Source organism: Meriones unguiculatus, chromosome 2, assembly GCF_030254825.1.
Source record: "Meriones unguiculatus strain TT.TT164.6M chromosome 2, Bangor_MerUng_6.1, whole genome shotgun sequence".
NCBI classification, from domain to species: domain Eukaryota; kingdom Metazoa; phylum Chordata; class Mammalia; order Rodentia; family Muridae; genus Meriones; species Meriones unguiculatus.
In genome coordinates, this window is record NC_083350.1 from 20,408,643 (window position 1) to 20,430,742 (window position 22,100).

A 22,100-nucleotide genomic window follows, 5' to 3' on the forward strand; every position below is an offset into this window, starting at 1 on the left:
CTCTTTCTCTTCCACCCTCCCTTTCTATTGTCTGTACCAGGATGTTTTTCAGCTAGCAAAACCACGCCACCCTGCATGAGACAGTTTCCTGTTGACAAGGATCATGCTTCCTCTCCAGAGGCTATTTATCAGCTGACAAAGATCTTGCTCCTCTCACTAGGCTGCTATCAGCTATTGAAAAAAAAAATCCAGAATCCCACACTTGTTACTACAACAAAAGTTGTATATTCACACAGCACAACCAAAACTTCCACTACACTACCGTATGCTGGAGACAGAGTGAGGCAGCTGGTGACATGACTTCTGTAGTCAGGACACTGAGAGATGGACGTGGTACTCAGCTTTCTTTCTTTTTTTATCCCTTTGCGTTCAGTTCACCAGCCCAAGCCATAGGGTGTTACCACCTCCATTCAGGGTGGGCCTTCCTTTTTCATTTTTAGCACCCCAGATAAATAACTTCTAAGCTTGGGTCTCTCTCCTCCCCTTTCCTCCCCCCACCCCGTCTTCTTTCCCTTCTCTTTTTTTTCCTTCCCTCTCCTCTCTTCCCTTCCTGTCCCCTCTCCTCTTCTTCCCCTTTTTTCCCCTCCCATCTCTCCTCCACCTCTCCTTCCTCCCATTTTCTTTCCTCCTCTTCCCTTTTTTCCTTCTTCCCTCCCTTCTCTCTCTGTTCTCCTCTCTTCTCTCTCTGTTTCTCTTCTCTCTGTCCTCTCTCTCTCAAGTGGGTCTCACTGAGCCCACATTATTTTCAAATTTACTATGGAGCTGAGCTGAATCTTGATGTTTGCACAGCCACAGCCACTTTGTGAACCATGGGGATTAAGCCCAGGGCCTTCTTCATGCTAGGTAAGTTCTCTACAAACTGGTTTACAGCCCAGCCCAGCCAGGGTCCAAGTTCCTTGTGTGTATGCCTGTGCATAAGTGTTCATGTGTGTGCAAATGCATGTATGTAGGAGGAGGGAACAGGGTAGCTAGAAAGAGAGGAAATGGTGAAAGTAGAACATGGGAAAAATATGTTTAACTTACAATACATACTTGTATGGAATATTCTTATGTAACACAGCACCATGTAAAATAAATGCACACAATGAGTGTTTTAAGATAATAAGAAAAAGGAAGCAAAAGTGTAGACTTTTCTAGATTGGGTAGGTAAGGGCATAAATCCATCCTTGGGAAAAAATTCTCTCTCTCTCTCACTCTTCAGAGTGACTGGATAGAATTTGCTTAATGCTTACCCAATTTAAAGAAGAGCCTGAGCCATGCCTGTAATCCCAGGCACTCAGGAGGATGAAGCTGGGGAATTACTTCAAAGACTGGACTATACTGCAAGAGAAGGCACCCTGGGACACTTCGTGAGAACTTGCTATAGAGGGTAGCAAGAAGAACAGGGCCTGTAGGTCAATGGTGGCATGCTTGCTCACAGTAGGCAAGGGCCCAGGAGTTCAGTCCTTAGCGGCAAAAACAAAACAATGCTTGACACCATCCACCTCTCCTCAGGCCTATATCACAGTACAACATAACCATGTGACTTAACACTGACCAGAAATAGCTCCTCTTAGTCTTGCCAAGGATTTCTATCACTCCTTGACCTTGAGTATTGCTTATGAATGAGGCCACCATAGAAATATGACACAAGCATTTGGCAAATGTGTGATTTTTTTAAGCCAGAAGCAGAACTGTATATGAAAATCTTCAGATCACTTTTTTTTTCTCATTGTGGCTAGATGTTTCCCATAAGGCCTCACATTGCACAACTCCCAAAATGAGCCTCCAAGAGGGCATGGGACTCAGTGGCCGTCCTCACAACTCCCCAGTCCTGGACATGACAAAGCATTGTCTAACTGGAGTCTGCTTTGACGTAGTTTGTTTTCCTTTTTTTTGGTTAAAAATGTTTTTCATACAAAATATTATTACACTTTCCACCCCCCCCCCATTCTCCCAGATCCTCCCCACATCCTTGCCCTCCATTCTGTTTTTCTCATTAAAAAAACAAACACACAAACAAAAACAAGAATCAGACAGCAAATCTCCACAAATACACAAAAATGGACACCAAAAATATACAAGCAAAAGACCAATGAGACAAAAAAAAACCCCATTAATTTAATAACTAATCTGCCATGAGGTTTCCTATCATGTGGAGATTGTAGACAATTAATGCTGTGATCTGTATGATCTAAGCTGTTCAATCATTAAGAAGCAGAGAAGCCCTAACAAGAATTTTTCTTGGCATTTTTTTTTTCTCTCTAACTTTTGCCCTAGTATGCCTTATGTCACACAAAAGCTCTTCAGTCTCCCCCTTGGTATGTCTCAAATTTAGACAGAGTCATTTGTTTTGATGATTTAGGAGCATGCAACCAGATACCTTAGCTAAGTTATATTTTAAAACCCTTTTCAAATGTGGTGCACTTTCTTTTTATCACCATCATAAAAATCAATAAAAATAATCATTGAGATGGCTTTATCCCAAATATGTCAGCCATGTGTGCAGGACAAGAGCCTATCATCTCTGGATAAATCGGGTACAAATATCCTCAGACCAGTCTGGGAAAACTTCGGAGAAGTGTCTTCAAAGGGCACCTGGATTTGAGAGCTATAAAGTGACAAGCTACAAGGCAGAAAAATCCGGTCTTCGAACTATACTTTGGTGTTCTCTCCATTTTATGAAGAGACGGTCAGGGGAATAATCTATTAAAAGCTTTCTCAGAACCAGTTTTTCCGTTGGCCTCCACTGAAGCCTCTGTTCAGTCTACCCGAGTTGCAATCTCCAGGCTTCAGCCATCATGGAACCCTCTCCAGGAGGGATTCCCCATGTAACACGGGAAACAGACGGGTAAATGTCCAAGGCTTCTGAGAGCTGTGTGGCTTTCTTGTCTCTTAGTTTTCCTGCTGTTGAAGAAGGGACGGCACACTCAGTGTACTTTCTTCTCCACCCACAGAATGACGAGTATTATCCTGAGCCCAGAAGGCACATGTTACATTAGTCAAGGACTTACAAAATTGGCATTATAAATTGATTACAGGATTCAACAAATTCTAAATACTATCCCTACTTCTTTTATTCTTTGTTAACTAACCTAAGTTTGACTCTTTCTTTGAGATTTGAAATTGTGGCTTCTAATAGATTACATTTCCTCATATGGAGTATGAGAAGACACACTCTGTGGGACCCTGGACAGAAATAAGCTTTAGTCACACTATCAGGGGCCATTGGTCTTTGGAATAGTTTACTTAAAACATTTTGATAATAATTTGAAATCTTATCTTCAGGAACCAAGGATTATAAATAGAAACATAACATAAATAACTTTTGTGTGTAATAGAAGATAAAGCATTGCAGGCAGTGGGATGTATTTGATTGGATATACAGTCTGGATGGATCTGTGGCTATGGACATTTCAGAGAGAAATTGGTGGCTTGAATGATGAGGTAAATGATCACTCAGTGGGAATGTGGATACTTGCTACTCATCAGAAAAGTCAGGGAAATCAAACAGACAGATTTAAAGAATAAAAGCACCAAGAAAATACAAAACATGAGTCTCCCTCCAATCAAATCCAGAGACCCCACATACTGAAAATAAGATGTAATAGATTATAAGACAGTTTCATCTCTCCTAAGGTAACGTCAAACCTCTTTTGAGAGTTAACCCGAGTGTGCATTGTTAAACATGCGCAGTTGAACCTAACTTTAGACAGCGTCATTGCCACGCTGTGCGTTAGACAGGCTCTTTCTCTCTAGTCATTAACTGTCTTAGAAACCCAGGGGTGAAAGGCTGCCCTTCCCCAGCGCACGGCCAGTTGGTACATGGCTGACTGATGAGGCTTGCTACCGATCGTGATTCCCTGAGACGGCCTGATCTTCAGGCCGTGCAGGCGCCGCCGTAGCACAACGCCTTGAATCACATATTTCAAATCTGGTTTTGTGTTCGGATGCAATCCTCTCTGCTCAGGACCTGCAGTTCTGCGTCTACCTTTCCTCACACCTGAAAGCTCAGGTTCAAACAGGTGAAGCCGATTCCTGTAGCTAATGCCAGACGTGCGAAGAGCGCCAGGAAAGACGCTTTATCGCCATACTGGGCACAAAAAGTTAATGTTGCAGCTGTCGATGGCACTGAATTTCATTAATTAGGTGGTAATATTTCCAGTGTGAATCATTCTAATGAAGTGTTTATTCAATGAGAGGAGGGATAGGGTGGTGCCGCAACGTTCTAGCTGTAACTCCAACAGGCTCGGGATTTCTTTGGCTGTTGATGTGTACAGATGTTCTCCTTGCAAAAGGAGCCAGTTCAAGAAAAGAAAATGTTCACTTCAGATGTCCTTATTTGCAAAAGGATTTTAAACAGACTTATTGCTCTGCAGCCTTTAAGGAATGAGTGTTTCTTCTTCTCTTTGTTTTTGTTTTGTTTAAGCTTTCCCCACTGCCCTGACCTGACAAGCAATGCAAGGGAAGAGAGGGCTATTTGGGTTCACAGTTTGAGAGGATACTATCCACCATGGAAGGAAAGGCATGGCTGCAAGTATCTGTGCCTCCAAGATGACTGACATGTCAGGCAGCTGCTTGGTCACATCTCAGTGAGCTAGGAAGCTGTAGGGACAGGAAGTTGGTCTGGACTGTAGAACTAAAGGCCTGTTTAGCCATGATGCACCTCTTCCAGCTGGTCCTCCTAAAGGCTCCACAAGTCTTCCAAGATAGGGCTGCCAGCTGGGGGCTAAGGGTTTAAACATGTTTGAGGGACAATTTATATCTAGTCAGTAACAAGGAACTGTATAAATGTTTATGATGTGATTTGTGTACAAAAATTTGATCACCACAATTTCCAAATTAAGTAATTATAGACTCTTAGGGTAATACATGTACACATGTAGACTATGCATATCCATACACACAGTTGTTCTGAAAGTTAAATAGAAGCGAAGTGAAAGACTACGTATAACAGAGATTTTGTGACTCCTCTAGAGTTAGCTGCCTCTCCTTTGTGGGAAAGGGAAGCCCTTCCTGGCCACCAACACAGAGAACAGCTTTACTGGGAGAACTCATCTCTCAGATTTTTCAATACACCCACTTGACTATCTGAACAAATTTGATATTCTGATCTCCTCTCCCTTTCCTGTTCTGCTCTAGGAAACAATATAGAGAGGATTCCTCCCTTTCCGAGGGCATTCTCACAAGAACACAAAGGTGACACAGAACTAAAAAGCACGGATCTGCTTCTTTTCTCCTACAAGATGGTTTCCGAACCTCCTTCCCCATTACTTTTGTCCCCAGGTGGTCAGTCTTGGCTCCACTCGTCACTGTACAGTCTTACATGGAAGGAAACAAAACTGGAAACGATGCGTTGAGTATGTTCTGAAGGGCCAGAGTGGGATACATCCTACTTTGACTGCTGCACCCTATGACAAGAGTTCTCATTCTTACACTTTGCTTCCTACAGGTGGGAGCCAACATCAAAATGCCCAGCCATCATCTGCCAGGGCTGTTTTCAATGAGCAGCAACTCTTATGAAACACTTAATTTCAAAACATTTAAAAAAAAAAAAAAGCATTTGGCATTAATTTAAAGGAAAACAAGCATCCCAGTAAATCAGTTCTGTTAATGTTTACATGTATATTACAATGGAGCCATACACGTTTCACATATACGGTCTGTTGATTCATTGAGGGGAACAAGTCTGGTGACACTTGGCCAGGAAAAGGCCTTCAGCACACACCACTGGATTGTTTCAACACTCTCCAATAAAGTGGAAATTCTGCTCGTGTGAGACTTCTGTTCGTGGGGAACTTGGTCTGTGCCGAAACATGATTTCAAGATGGTTTTTTGGTGGAAGCCACTGTTTGCATGTACTAGCTTATTAGTGAGATTTGAAAACACACCACCTGCTAGTCAAGATGGAAGTGTGTCTAATGACAAAGACTTGAGGATCATTATACTCTCTCTCTTTTTTTAAATTAAAATGTTTCAATATCCAATGAGAAGCCCATGAAGTTAAAGAGATTAAAAATCTCTGGATGATAAATTTATATCCAAAATTCAAATTTGTATCAAACATTTTTTTTTGGTCATGTCATTAAAAAGACCGTGACTGTTTGTGAATGGGTAGGGAAGGAAGCGGTAGGAAGCAGCTAGTCGGTGTACAGCTGTTGAAACTCATGGGGAGTCAGAGGAGAGTTTTCACACTAACTCATTCTCATGAATCAAGTACCAGAGGGAACTTTAAGAAAATAGGTTTCTATCATGCCACCTCTTATATTTAATTTATTAATTTGTCCCCTGTACATAGGTCTATTTTATAATTCAAGATAAGCTACCAAATTAGATCTGAGGATGACATAAACATGCAATTTCTATAGGTGGGATAACATCAGCTCCTAATAACCAATCTCTACTTGTCCTTGTTCTATCTGAGTAAAGACAGAAGATAGATCTCTTAACAGGGGACCCTATACAGCCAATACTAAACAGAAATGATCAGTGATTTCCTACTCTGTATCAATCACTTTCAAAGAATCTCTCTCTCTCTCTCTTTAGCAGTCTTCTTGCTGAATCATAATAGTCTTTTGGGCAGATATTTTCAGCATATCTAAATTTATCCTAGACTCTTACTTTTTGGTCATCTCTCAACTAAGGGCCTGAAGACTAGTGAAACACGAAGAAATAATGACAAATCTGGGAGTGCACATACATGAAGAGGTTTTCAGTAGTTTCTTTTTATAGCATTTATGTCTCAATAACAGGGTTTTATTATCATGGAGTTTGCTCAAGAAAGCAAACAGAACAGGAAGCCCTATTCAGTTTGATTGAAAGACTGTTTTGTGCCTTTATAGAATGAAAAACACTAAAGACTGGGTTCCTCACAGAAATTTAGCCATTAAGCATCAGTCACATAGACACCGTGTGCCTTTCTTAGAAAAAGAATGCCAGCTGATCTTTCACTTGGATTCTTTTTCATAGTTTTTCAAACAATATCTTTAAAGTTCAACCATCTTTGTAATTCTTCCTTCTTTCCTTCCTTCCTTTCTTTCCTTCCTTCTTTCTTCCAGTTTACTTGAGAATTTTCTTCCACTTGGGGAAAGTGAAACCAAGTCAGAGATTATGTGTCACAAAAATTTTACCTAGTATGACAAAAGCATGTTCTGTCTCTATTATGGATGCCTGAATTAGAACTAAGCAAATAAACAGGTAGGAGGTGTGGTTCATTCAAAAGAACTTGCTGTTCTGTAACACAGATATCAGTGTAGCTTAGCCATTGTTTTCTACACTGAAGAGAGTCCTGGACATAGCTTAATTGCTGCTCAGACTACCATGTCCTAACAGTCACTGGCATGTGCTGATAGATTACATTATACTAGGCTCATGATGTACATTGCGTCACTCAATCACCCAGAAATCTATGAGGTAGAAACTCATCAAATGACCATTCTAATGTTGGAGATATTTAGCATGGTGAAGATTTTTATTCCTGGGCAGTAAGTGGTAGAGAAAACAACTTTCTGGTCCTGAACTCACGTCTCTCCACGGAGATCGTATTAGGAAGACTTTCTCTTATACCTCTATCATAAGTAAGTTTTTGTTCACAAGGTTCTGATCGTTACCTTTAAGGAATGAAGTGCATTATGTCATGTGTAAGTTAGTTCAGTTACATTCATTTGAATCTAAATTGAAAGGAGCAAAACCTCTTTGACAGACTAGCATCCAACCACCCACATTTCCTGGGAAATTTGAAGGAAGTTACAACCCGGGTGTGCAGGATGATAACTTCCCAATAAACTAAATCCCTGCTACTTTGGAACATTTGAACAATTCTAACGATTATTACCAGTGCCTCCAAACAAGATGGGCTGGAGACAGCCAGTCAGAAGCCTCAGCTGCGTTACACTTGAGTTTTATTTCAAAAAGGTAACTTAGCAGAAATGGAGTTAACTCTTCATTATTTCCTGTCATTTTTATATCAGGTTTTTTTGCCATGCATATTGTGAAGTAATTGCAGGAAATCAAATTTGAATTTCGTGACACAAGCATGTTGAGAATATCATAAAAACACATATGTTCATAAATAGCAGAAAAAGAAAAAGGTGATAAAATTACATTTAGAAAACTTTTACAAGCTTTTAGAACAATGGAAACGGGAACGTTTTAAGTTCTTTTGTTCAGACTTAATTCTGAGAACATCAGCATTCTCAGATGGCAGGTTTTTGGTTTGGTTGGCTTTTTTTTTTATATATATAATTTCTCTGGTGTGTTCTTGTCCTAGGGCATTTTCAGTTGTTTCCTACCTGTGGCCAGTGACATCAGAACCAACTGATGAAGCCATGGTTCATGAGTACTTGGGAGCAACTCAACAGGACTTCAGCCTGCGATCTTCATCTTCTGCTTCGTTCTCACTCTTCTTTGTGACATTTGCTGCTGCTCTCTCTCCTTGCTGGAGGTCTCTTTTGGCAACATTGAATGCATGTGTGAACCTGAAAGCTGGCTAACGGTTTCATCAGTTGGCATGGTGGACTTCTGAATGTGGGCTTGGTGTGGCTATTACCATCTCAGATCCAGCCTTCACTGTCTGAGTCCTCCAGGTCAACAGTGGTTCTCTCTGGATTTAGAAAAAAAGTTTCTTCCATATTCATATGTGAATGTCATGAAGTGAGTTCATCTTAACACATCTGAAAAGTTATAAACCACAGCCTTTTACCAAATTGATGCCACCCAGAATGGACACATTTTGTAAGTGTATAATTCTCTGTCAAATGTCAAAAAATTTTCATAATCATCCAAGTGCTTCCACCATTCCTCTTCAAAGAGCTTCTCTTTTAAAAGTACTTATTGGTCGAATTATTGATTTCAACTTCATTCTTGAAAACTAATTGCTAGAGAGTTTTGTGAAAACTTCCAATCTTTGTCAATAAAAATTATGACTCAATCTCCTTCCACATCCCTCAGGATGCTTAAACAGTATCTTTATCTTTATCTCAAGCCAAGCTTATCATATGGGCCTTCCCAAAGCAAGCCTGCTTTTTCCCTTGATTGGGCTTGCTTCTGCTTTTGTAGCCAGGCCCAAAGCTTTGGAGACAAGTCTTGATTCCCCTCTATCATTGTCTATAGTTAAGTGCCAAGTCTGTGAGTTGGCAATTTTATTTTATTTTTATTTTTGACTTCTTTGCCTATGGAAAGATTATGTTAAAGAAAAACTTATACTAAAGTTCAATATGTAAGAAAAGTAGTTTTGGAAATAGTAGCTGAACTGAGAACCAAAAATCTACACTGCAGTCCTGAAAAGAGTGCCAGAATCTGCAAGGCTGAGCACTACTCAAGGACCACAATGACAAGATCGGTCTTCAAGTTCCCAAGAAACAGTGGAAAAGTGAGAAGAGCATCAGTGTGAACCAGAGCACCTGATGTGAACTTTTATTGATACCTGTTAAGTGGGGGGTCCCCCATGCTTCTATCTCAGGATTATTATAAGGATCAAATAAGAATCTATACATCAGAGAAAGCACTGTGATCTGTGAAAAGTCATCAGATTTAGGGAACCATCACCTCTTCTTCTGACTTCTAGGCCTTTATTTTTGTCCCTCATTCATCCACCATCTAACCTAATCTCCATTTCCACACTGTGCTCCCACAACACATCTTTTCATATCGCACGATATCTATTTCCACATGGCCCCAAATCATGTGTCTTCTAAATTAAGAACAAAAGAGTTATCCTAGTATCTGAGTCCTTTCACAGTAATAGTGAACATTCTTTAAGAATTAGCTGTCATCATTCTTCCACACAGACACTGCTTCAGAAAGATCATTCTCTCTCCTCTTGCTTAGTGCAGAAGGTTCTTTGCTATGTCTCTTCAACTGTCTCCATTGGTAGAAAACCTGAAATGCAATCTATGATTCAAGGCCTGTCTTCAAAACTTCATGCCCAATGGACCACCTTCTCACTTATCTTCCCACCTGGATTCCAACAGGAAAAAAGAAAAAAAAAACCTGCACGATTTTTGAAGGCTAAAAGGATGCAGGACTCAACTCACAGACAAGAGGAAATAAGAATTTAGAGTATTTTCTCACAAGAACATAGCGAACTTTTAATAATCTGAAATGTGTTTGGAAGAGTCCTGTTTCTTGCTGTCTCTTCTTAGACAGGCAGAACTTTATTTATGGTTATCGTTTTTCGGTTTATAATATCTTTCTTTTTGGCTCAAACACTAGTCAAAGGAGAGAGCTGAGGTAATGGGGCTTGATAAGGCCCTGCTTCCAGAAGCATTTCATCACCTAAACCGAAGAATACTGCTTTTGTACACCAAAAGTCTTTGATGGACAATGCCTCTGCCAAGCACCGTAGGCAATCCAGTAATAAGCTCAGTGCCAGTTACGGATTACTTCTTTTGGGGATTTCAGTCAGTGGGATCCCCAACACGGCAGACTACTGACACTGTTTTTGGCTCTTCTTTGGAACTTGTTGGGGTTCTGTTGCTGAGGATACTACCTACCTGGATCATTGGACATAATGGAATCAAGCTGGTACCAAATCTGAAAGCTTCACCTTTCCTGGCTCTCCTTCAGAGAGATTGATGGTGCTATGCATGCTACTTGGGGTGTAACAATAACCCATAGCATTACCTGACAGTGAACCCCGAGAGCTACATTAACACCTGGCAAGACATGTCTGCTGGCAAAGTAATAGCATGAATGCTATGTGAGTATCCAATCACTTTTTGATCGGACTTAAAGTATGATGCACAAGACAAAACCCACACCTGGCATGGTTGATTGGGCTAAAATCTCCTGGCTGGCTAAGTCAGAGGGGAGCACATTTAAATCCTGCGGAAGAACCTAATAAGATTATTCTGCTAATTAAACATAAGGACAAGCTGCTCCCTAAGCTCTTATCTCTATACCCATAGAGTAGTGCATTTTTCATCCCTCATCAGAGAAATGTCTTTTTCCGGTAGGTGATGGTGAATATAGAGCCCCACAACTAGTTAACTGTGCAGAAAATAAGAGTGTGAGTGTCAAGTTCTAACTGGGCAGCTAGATCACGCACACCCAACGTTAAGGGATCATGCCAGAAGAGGGAAGAGATTGTAAGAAAGCAGACATTTGCAGAGAAACAGCATTTGCCACACATGACAGCACTGTTGCACGTGGATGCCCAGCAGCTGGGATTGCCTGTACAAGACCCGTACAAGGCCAAACCAGCACAAATGTCTATGTGGATGAGGAAGGTACTCAAGATGCCCCATCCGCATCTGAAGAAGTACTGGCAAAGGATGGCTGCTTTGGGAGGGAAAGCCAGTTTTCCTCAGGGATATGGCCTCTCAAAGCCTAGATATGCTCCTATAGGCAGACTAAGTGGATTCAGTGGGTTTTTGTTGTTGTTTTCAAGAGCGTATGGAGGTGAGAAGGAAAAGTGGTAGAAGGATAAGGAGAAGTTGAATGGGAGAAAGCTGGGGCTGGATCTGACAAAAATGCATCTTATGCATATGGAAAATTCTCAATTTAAAAAAGTGAACGTAGGTTGAATAGGAGAATGCTTTTAAAAGAAAACAAACGTACTTTTAAGTACAAATGAGAAAAGGGCAATCTCACTTGTTGTGGAGCTTATCTGTGTTTAATGTGGTGACTAAAAGAATTTGTAGAAAATTCACTGTGAGGCAGATTCACCCAGTAGGCTTTGAAAATCCCCATTCATTACATCCTTCCCAGAGACATAAAATAACCGGTTTAAATAAGAAGATAATGGTGGTTTTAAAATGATCAAAGCTCTTTGGAAATAATTACCTGCTTATGTTAAAAACAGTTTTTCTTTTAAGCATCTTCAACCCTTTCCAGTGACTTCTCTTACACTCTCTACATGTTTTTATGAAGAGAGAATCAACTGAGCAAAGGTAAATTTATTATACCATCAATGGAGTGATTTCTCACCACTTAGTGGCTTTTTTTTTCAATTATGATATACTTGAGAATGTCTTAGGATATGATGTTGCAAGGATACTCTCTTGAAACTATATATCTTGTGTGTGTGTGTGTAAGAGAGAGAGAGAGAGAGAGAGAGAGAGAGAGAGAGAGAGAGAGTAAGAGGAGAGAGCAAGGGGGAGGAGGGGCATAAAGTTTGAATGCTCAACCCCTACTCATGGAGATATCATAGGTACAAGATAAGCCCCTTCCATCACTGAAAATACATTACGGGTGTTCGGAGAAAAGATCACTCTCAAACATAATAAGTGCAATTATTCTTGGCCAAAACGGAACAGTGGGGTTTAGCTTTAACTTTGAAGTGGGCTGGTGTGTGAAATGACAGCTTCTAAGAGAAAGTACAACCAACAGGCAATTAAAAACAGTTTAAGACAATTAATTCAACCAGCTCCCATCTTTCTGCGAGACTACTGACCTGGGATGTGTTCTAGGTTACGCACAGGGAGGGGAAGCCCTGCAGAAAGCCCAGGAGAATCCCTGAGCTGAAAAGGTAGTACTGACAGAATAACAAGAGCAAGATGGTTACGTTGTAAAAGCTGGAGTGTGTGGGAAAAGAGAGCTACCTAGTCCTGGCACAGAGAAGGAACTCAGGCTTTGCACAGGGTCCCCTCGCAACAGTAGCTCAATGCTGGTCAGGCACAAGTGTCAGGAAGCTGTTCAAGGCCACAAAGAGTCACCTGACAGAATTGCAGATAAAAAGCCCCGACCATTTATTGTTTATCAGATAGATTTCTGTGAGCATCAGCTGCTTGTGTTAAAGGCAATTTTTCCTTTAAGCACCTTAACATCTGAGGGTTAAAAATTTGCAGTACACTGGTGGGGGTTACTCAAGAGGAGCTTGTATTACTAGTGCAGAATAATTAACCCCAGAAATAGAACAGCCATGTCCTGCCTAATAAATCCTAAAAAGAGGACTGGAATGGATTAACTTTTTCCCAAGTAACTTAATTACACGGAAGGACAAAAACATAAGAATATTTATAGAAATAAAAAACAGCAGAGTACCTAAAAGGATTCAACCATGAAGGAAAGTCAGGAAATAGAAACTATCATATAGACGTAAGATTACAACTGGCTAGCCATGACAAAACAGTATCGTAACTATATGCTTATTAGTTAAATAGATTTTTTAAAAAAATTAGTGATATGGACATTCAAACAAGACCACTTCCATGTCTGAGATTAAAATCACATTAGACATTTCGGAAATGAAAAGATCAGGGAACTTGAAGACACAGAGGTATGTCTATTTAAAGGGACATGGAGAGAAGTAATTCTGCAGAGTGAACAGAGCATCGTTCAGTTGCAGAACAAACTCAGTGGGATAATAGAAGCAAAAATGGAATCTCCAGTGCGGGTAGGCAATAAGGGGAGATACATTCCCAAATCTGATGAACAGCATTATCCTATTGATCTAAGAAATTCAGTGAAGCTATAAGAAGTACAAAGAAAACTACAGGTCATGTTATAACCAGATGATTCAAAAACATTGATGATGAGAGACTCCCAAGTGCAGCCAGATGAGGAGAAGGATACATCCATCCATGTTGAGTAATAAAAGATAAGAATATTAGTAGATTTTTAAAGATCTAAAACAATGCAGCTTTAAATGAGACAAATGCCAGTCTAGGCTTTCATGTCAAATAACTGTCTTTTAAAATCAAAGACAATTTGTATACCTTTTAAACATGAAAGCTGAAAGAATTAATCATTGTCAGACTTATAATTAATGAAAGAGCTTCAGGAGGGTGGAAAATGATGCCATTCAGGGGGATGGGAAGATGAATCAGGAAAAGGACTGAAATGTATTGAAAACACCATCTTCGTTGGCAAATAATTAAAAAAAAAGACAAATACACTAATGTTTTCATCAGCATTTAAATCGGTTTACTAAGTAACTGACTAGAGGAACACAATAATGTAATGTGAAGGCTATACCATATAGAAAAATAAAATGTGGTAAAACAGTAACACAAAATTTGAGAACTGCATGGCATTGTGCCTTTCTGGTATGCTACATGAAACGGCATGTGAGTTTGTATAATATGTTTAGATGAAATACTGCTGTATGCTCTAAGCACCAGAGCAACCACTGAATAACAAAGACTAATAATTGAATAGGTCAATAAAGAATATGATAAAAGCATTAAAACAAAGTTACTTTAAATGTAAAGAAAGAAGTATAGTACAGTTAAAGGAAGGAAAACCAAATACCATGCTAAGATTTAGCAATAGAAACTTGGGGTCTACTGGTCTACTTATTGAAAGATAAAGCACGTTCAGGCCAGACTACATTACAGGAAATGCGATCATTTTATTACAATGAAAGGGTCCATTACTCAGTAGAATATAATAGTCCGTTATAGTCTGTGGCATGGTTAATGTTGTGTGCAGGCATGACTCAGGCACAGGTGGCATAGTTACATCAATTTTTTTTTTTTTTATACTATGTATGACCACTACATATGCCTACGGTATGGCTGGTGGGAAACACACAGCTTGTTTTACGTTTAGGGTGTGTTTTGAGGGCCTGATCAGTATACCTTATTTAGCACAGCACTGGCTTTCCCTCTGTTCCTCTCTGAACATATCTCTGGGGGATTACTCCTACGATAGTCACAATAAAACAAAAAATGTTTGGGGGGTCATGTGGTGTAAACTTCCTAGGAGAGAGGCTTTGAAGAGGTGTCTCACTTTCTCTGAGACACCAGAAAAAGGGTATCTTCATTATGATACCTCCTTCAAGTGCTTTGAGCCAGACAGTACAAGGGCTACCTAGCTTCATACGGTGGCTCCTTCCTTTCAGCCTACTCTAGTGATGGAGCCCAAGCACGTACCCACTTAATATTCTTTTGTGTTTAATGATGCTATTAGAAGTAAAGAGTGGTTATCTGAGCTTGCCAAATAGTGCTTCCTCCTGTATTTTGACACAACCTTCTTCTATTCCAGTTTTCTCTGGAAATTGGCAATGCTAATGACATAATATAGAGGTTAGAATTGCCAATAATTATTAGCACAGTCGTGATATTTACATAAATGCCAAATCTGATGCAACACCAAAGTGGCATCTGACATCTATGCTATTGCAGCTTGGAACACAGAGACTCCATTGCTGTGGAAATGCCAACTGAATGGCTTTCAATCTTACCACAGGGACTGTCTGTATGGATTTAAACCAAGGAATGTATCATACAGAAAGGCTATAGACACCACATGTAAAAGAAACAGGTATGTGGATATAACAGGAGATTATACATATATATTATGGACTCATAGTAATTAGAGTTCTCATTTAAAAATAAAAAATTGCACAGATTGACTACCAAAATTGAGAAGATTTGTCGCTGAAGCAACAAGAAATAAAGGGTAACAAACCAAACGAGCAAGAAGCTGATGACTGCTGACCCCTCTCGCAGTTATTCAGCAAGACCTCCGAGAGAACACCTTTCATCTGTAAAGTTATGGCCAGGAGTCTCAGGACACACAAAGGCCCACTTACATTAGCATATACATATAAACATTCATGCATACATACACATGCATGTGTGCTTATCACATGGCAAATTGGCAGAGAAACTGCTGGAGAAACAAGACCAATACTGAAAGCGGAAGTGAAGAGTTCAAGAAGACCAACACAGCAAAGCGGATAGTAACTCACTGTGTCCTCAAGCCTTCTGGGTCATCCCACCTCCTTTTCATAGCTCAACACCACTCCAGGGGTGGAAGGGAAGTCATGTTCAGGTCCCTAGGAATTCCTTTCCATGGTCTTTATCACTGCTCATCACTGATGAATTCTCTTTGCAAACTGCTTGCTCCCTGATCAACCCCATAAGCTATTTCTAGGCTACTAAATGGTATTCGGCTTTGGATATTTCTCACTGATCTCTCCCATCTCCTTTCTTATGTTTGTGTTAGTAAAGCCTTCCTTTACCAAGATAGAAGCTTGATGTCTGGGGGTCCTCCCCAGGCAACGGCCCACTGTCATTACTTGGCCATTTTTGCTTCTTGGTTTAGATCCTCTCTCACCTCATCCTTTCCAGTCTGCTCAGAAGCTCCCAAACTCCTGCCTTCCGGTATACCAGCTGACGACGGGCAGGGGCAGAGCGGTTCTGCTATTTCATTTCATCAAGCAGAGTGGTGCTCTGTACTATAAAAGCCATCCCAGCTACTTCTGTTCCACCCAAAATCCCGAGTCTCAGATTAGCCTAACTAAAACGTTTATTATAGTCATTTCCAAATGGAGACAAACCCCTAGGAGGAATTCTGCTACTCCTACAGCACAGAAGCAGATTATTTTTTTTAATATTATGCAATAGTCCTTCTTATTTGTACTTACTGCTTCCTTCAATTTCAACTACATGCAGCCAACTATGGTTCCAAAATATTCACTGCAAGATTATACAAACAAGCAGTTCATGTTTGAATATGCCAGCTGCTCCGAGGAGCATGGGAAAATCATGGATCTTCGTTCTATAGCCTGTCCGTGATGTTCATCATGCCTTTTCCTGGCATATCCATGCTGAACATGCTACCTGACCATTCATTAATTAATAGTCACCTGAAATATAAGTTTGACCCTGCCGTTCTGTCAGGGCTAGTGTTCAAATGACCTCTGTTTTACTTACTGACGGCCCTAACATGTAAAAGTGGTGGTGGCCTCAAACTGAAGAGTACATACAATCTTACAGTAGAAAGGTGAAAGTTGTTAATAAGTGAAGGAAAAAGGAAATTATTGTGTATTGAAGTTCTGAGATTGCCAACCTATTTGATTTTTATATTATATTTTATATGTAACATTATATATTGTATTTTATTATTATATTTTATTATTGTTGTTGCTAATTTCTTACTATGCCTAGATTATAAATTAAACTTTATTACAGTTATCATGTAGAAAATACTTTGTATGTGTTCCTGTGTGTGTGTGTCCCTGTGTTTGGCTCTAATGCTGTCTTCAGAAATCTATTAAGGATCTTGGAAAGTAGCAACATAAATAAAGGAGACTACTGCATAATGCACCCTGTACTACTTGTAAAAATATAATGTCCAAACAGACTTGCAACAAGGTAGAAAAATAGGTGGTTAAGTAGAGAAGACAGACTTTGGAAGCCAGGAGTAGGAGTCCTTGTAAGGTCAGAAAGGACTGCAGGTTTAAACTAACTCCCCCTGGGAAAGACATTAGCGTTCAGAGCTGATTGTCCTGTATATAGCTATGTATTTTTTTTTCTCTCTGACATGAGATCAGGAGTATATTTCCCCATATCTTGATTCTTTAGGGGCAGGGTCTCTCTGTGCTGCACAGGCTACACTGTATCAGTTGGATAGACGTGTGCTCCTATCTCCCCAAACCACAGGCCTGACTTTTCACTGCCCTAAAACTGGCTGCCGTCACTATGGACACATGAAAATTAGCAAACACTGAGAATCAGACTCCAGTCTGTGTTTTAGAGAGGTAGTTTCTTGAAAACAATTAAAAGGATGCGATATCCAAGTTCAAGCCTTAACATGGACATACCAGCATCAACTTAACCCCCCTTTAAAGCTGAAAGTTACTTTTCTTCTCATTAATTTTTAAAAAAATCTTGATGCCTTAAGGATTCCTAAAAACTGACTACAAATTGGTAATAGTGCTATAGTTACAGACCTTATCACAAGGGAATGGAGTTCTCTGCTTGGGTAAAAAGAACAATGTAAATATTTGGGAATATTGTGTTATGTTATGAATTTGTGTGGAGTAGCAATCACAGCCTCATGAAGTGTTCTGGTACCTTCCCAAGCTCAACACCCAGAAGTATCTGAAAGATGGCAGATGCTCATTAAATGTGTACAGAATTATCAAGTGAGTATTTAATGAGTGCTATGAGTCCACCAGTCCAGACTCAACAGAGTGAAATAAGCTAAACAGCCATGCTTACCAGCAAGCTCCTTTGCAGATTTCAGACACATCTGTAAGTAGATCGTTTCTCATGGTCACCATCTTAGTCAACATTCTATTGCTGTGGAGAGATACCATGACCACAACAACCCTTACAAAGGAAAGCATCTTATTGGGGCTGGCTTACAGGCTCAGAGGTTTAGTCCATTGTCATCATGGCAGGAAGCATGGCAGCCTAAAGGGAGACAGGGGGCTGAAGTTCTACATCCAGATCAACAGGATGAGAGGTACTGGGCCTGGCTTGAACATTTGAAACCCCAAAGCCCACTCCCAGTGACACGCTTCCTCCAACAAGACTACACCTACTCCAACAAGCTCACATTTCCTATCCCTTCTTAAGTATCGCCACGCCCTGGTGACTAAGAATTCAAATCTGTGAGTCTGTGGGAGCCATTTTTATTCCAACCTCCACAGTCATCTTTCTAAGAGATTTTTTTTTTAAATCAGCCTTCAGATTTTACTTAAATAACAATTAAAGGGTCAGTGCCCTTAAAATCCACCTATTCCAAAATAACTGATGAAAATATAGAGTAAGCAGTTGAATTCTCTGGATACTGTCCAGAGGCATATAACAAATGAAACATTTTTTTAAGAAAATTTACTACATCTCAATGAAAGCTTTAGAGTCTAGCACATTTGCATCAAGTCTGGTCCATTGTCTCTGTTCTTAGAAATGTGCTACAGAAGACCTGCCCTGAGCATAAGTACCAAGATGATACAGGTTCCTTTCCCCCATCTCTAAGTCTTGGGCTATTGTATAATTTAGGGAAGATTCCCCCACCTCTCCATCTCATGGTAAGAAGCTAAACTATGTTCCAAGTAGTTCAATACAGGAGAATAAGTTTGTTTTCATTTTACTACTCTCTACAGTGCTACAATAATCCACACAGTATGGTACTAGCATAAGAATAGACTTATTCTTGCATATTCTTTATATTGCATCAACTGATTAATCCAGAAATAAACCTTTATATTTCTGGTGAGTTGATTTTTGGCAGGGATGCAAAAAAATGATAGAAACTTTTATTTTGGTTAGGTAGTAAAGAAGTGATTGGATACATACATATATAGATGAATGAAAGTTGTTTCTTAAGTAATTCAAAATAGACTATTAAGTTCAATGTAAGCGTTCAAATCACAGGACTCTTAGAAGATAACATAGGAATACACATTTATGACCTCAGTAGATGTGTCTTCACAGGTAAAAGAAACAAAACGTACTTAACATGGATATAGATTTTACGAATTGAAAACATTTAGATTTCAGAAAAGCCAAAAAGATGACTTCCAGAAAATATTTGTACAACTCATCCAATGTGATAGAGATCGTAAATATAAAATATATGAGGGATCTATATCATAAAGTAACACAATAAAGAATAATAAAGAATAAACAAAAGTAAGATGTGAATAAATTGTCAATGAGCATATTAACAAGTGTTTGAATTTCAAGGAAACGGAGAACCACAGTGGGTTTTGGTTTTCTTAATTTGTTTTTGCATGCACCAAACTGGCTCAATTAAATAGGCGCTGTAGTTTCTAGATGTTGGCCACACAAAATGAATGTCCTACAGTCTGGGCTGATTTTGAGAGCCTCTTGTAAAGATCATTTCAGAGGAAGGCAGAGATTTCAAATGGCATGACAGAAAGCAACCTGATTGTGGAGAGAGAGGGTTCTGGGTTCTCTGTTAACACCCCATGTGCCTGATCCAAAGGGTCTCCACAGCAGCTTCAGTAATGTTGAATCCTAATAGTAGCATTGACACCAAGAGCGGGAAGCTGCCCGGTTTTGCTTGACCCGTGAAAGAAGAGCAGTACCTCTCAGAGGATCCGTAACAATGGGAATGAAGACCAGTAACAAATTAGAAAAGAGTTTGTCAGAAAGGAGAGCAGCATACAACACATCGTTAAGACTTGAACAAGCTTTGCCCTGATTCAGTGACATGAAATCTTTGTGAAGCAGCACCTAGGTGTAATTCCACGAAGGATGGAGTCCTCCATCACATCTGGCTGCTGAAGACAAAGCCATACTTGTCTCTTTGCACTGTCCAAGTCTCATCTATCACCGAGGCTGAAGCCTCGGTGTGTGTGTGTGTGGGGCCAGTGAAGACCCAGACCAGCCTAATCCATCCAAGACAAGGCTCAACCTTGACCCTCAAAATTAACTTAAAAAGAGGAGTGTGTAGAGACAAACACAAGTAAACTTTTGCCTTTCGAATCCGAAATCCAGATATTTAAGAAATGATTCCTCTGAACTCAAAGCCTCTATTATATAAGTATTATAGCTCAGGGGTACGTAGGCCGGAGAGCTTAAAACACAGAGGATTTTATCAAAGGGGCTTTACTCTGTACAATGGCATAGCCATATAATTTTCTCTGTATTTCAGTTGATGCAGTAAATTTTATTGACTGATATTTTTATAGCACTTAACTTTACTGCTGTGATATACTCAGTATGGTCCTAGCATATTATTCTATACCTTAAATTTTGTGTTAGATTGACTGCTCATTATTTTTCTTCATTTGAGTATCTTTGTTGGGTTTTCATGGAAATGTTTCATCTACTTACTGGCCTTAAAACACGAATTTTAAAAATGCTATGTCTTTTTCCATGCTGTAGAAGAATTGCTATAAGATTTGATGTGTATCTCTGTGAATGCTTCGAAATCTCTCCAGCCCATCTGGTAGGGTTTCCTTTGCAGGGAGATTTTAATATGTAAATAATTTTTGAAGTTAAAGCTTTCTTCCTATTAGTGTTTGTCAGTTGTAATTTTCAAGGGTTGTATTATTTATCTAAAATCTTAAAGAGTTTCCTTCTTATAGCATTTTCCTGATCATTGGTGGGATCGGTATCTCTTTTTAACTTTCCTAATTAGTTATGAAGGCTTCTCTTTCTCCTTTGTCCTGGACAGTCACATTCTGAATCACTAAGTTTACTATTCTTCTTATTGAATTGACTTTTGGTTTTCCTAATTTGTCTGTGGAACATTTGCTATAAATTTTGTTAAGTTAAACTCTCTTCTTTATTACTTCCTTCATTTACTTAGCATTTAATTTGAAACTATTTTCTTAATATTTTTTTTCGAGACAGGGATTCTCTATGTAGCACTGGCTGTCTGAAACTCACTTTGTAGACCAGGTTGGCCTCCAACTCAGAAATCTTCCTGCCTCTGCCTCTGCCTCCTGATTGCTGGGTTTTAAGGCATGTGCCACTGCACCCAACAAGAAGTTGTTTTCCTAAATCCTTGAGAAAAATACTTACCTCATTTGTTTTATTTATTTTTTTCGGCTTCTCATTTTAAAATATATGAACTTTTAAAATATACTCTTCATTCATAATCTTTTATTTCACTTTTTATTCCAATTTCTTCTTCTTTGATACATGCACTTCCACACATTTTGTTTACTCTGTAAAATTTGCCTACCTAATGCTTTTGTTATTTTCACATTAATTCTAGAGCAGTCAGGGTGCACACTCCGCTGTCAGCATCACGCTGTCTGTTGAAAGTTCACACATAGCCTTTGGTGCACTTTAATAACCATTGCAATGAACTTGAATGGAAATCAGACTGTCTTCATTTGATTTGTTGTTCTTATCTGCCTACCAGATTAAACTTGTTAAGTTTTTGTTTCACATTTGTTCATATCCTGTCTGCTTTTATGTTGCAGGAAAATGGGATAAAAATCTCCTGCTGAGTTTATACATTAATGTATTTCTATACTTCAAGTTAATTCCAATTCCAGAGATGTAGAGGTATGAAGATACATGACCCAGGATTAATGCAATTTGGAAAGATATTACTTATCTGGACATACAGAAAATCTGCAGACTTTATATACTAATAAGACCATGTTTGTATATCCAAGAGAGTTGAAGCAACAGGAAAATATGGAATGTCTAGCATTGAGTTGTTTGTGTGGGAAGTGAGGATATACTATTGAAAGAACTTGTAGCTCACATAAGTATCTGTTGAGCTAAGAGACAGACCTAAGCTGTGTGTTCAATACTTGCCTCATCTTCAGTCCCCTGGAGAAAGAATTTTTACTTTGGTTTTCATGGACACTTTACAGTTGTCTGGGCATATATCAATGACCTCAAAATATACACATAGTTTTGTGTTCACACACACACTTTCACACACATATCCACATATGTATATGAGTGTATCCACATATCTGAAGAGGGCTTCCATCTTCTCACAGATGA

The 22,100-nt window shown here is 39.4% G+C and overlaps 1 long non-coding RNA gene across 1 annotated transcript; it reads left to right on the forward strand.

Moving 5' to 3' along the window:
• Positions 1-273: 273 nt before the first annotated feature.
• LOC132652098 (uncharacterized) lies at positions 274-5,649 on the forward strand. The gene is made up of 3 exons (XR_009589587.1): positions 274-843; positions 5,122-5,339; positions 5,432-5,649. It is a non-coding gene; the product is annotated as an uncharacterized LOC132652098 (long non-coding RNA).
• Positions 5,650-22,100: the final 16,451 nt, after the last annotated feature.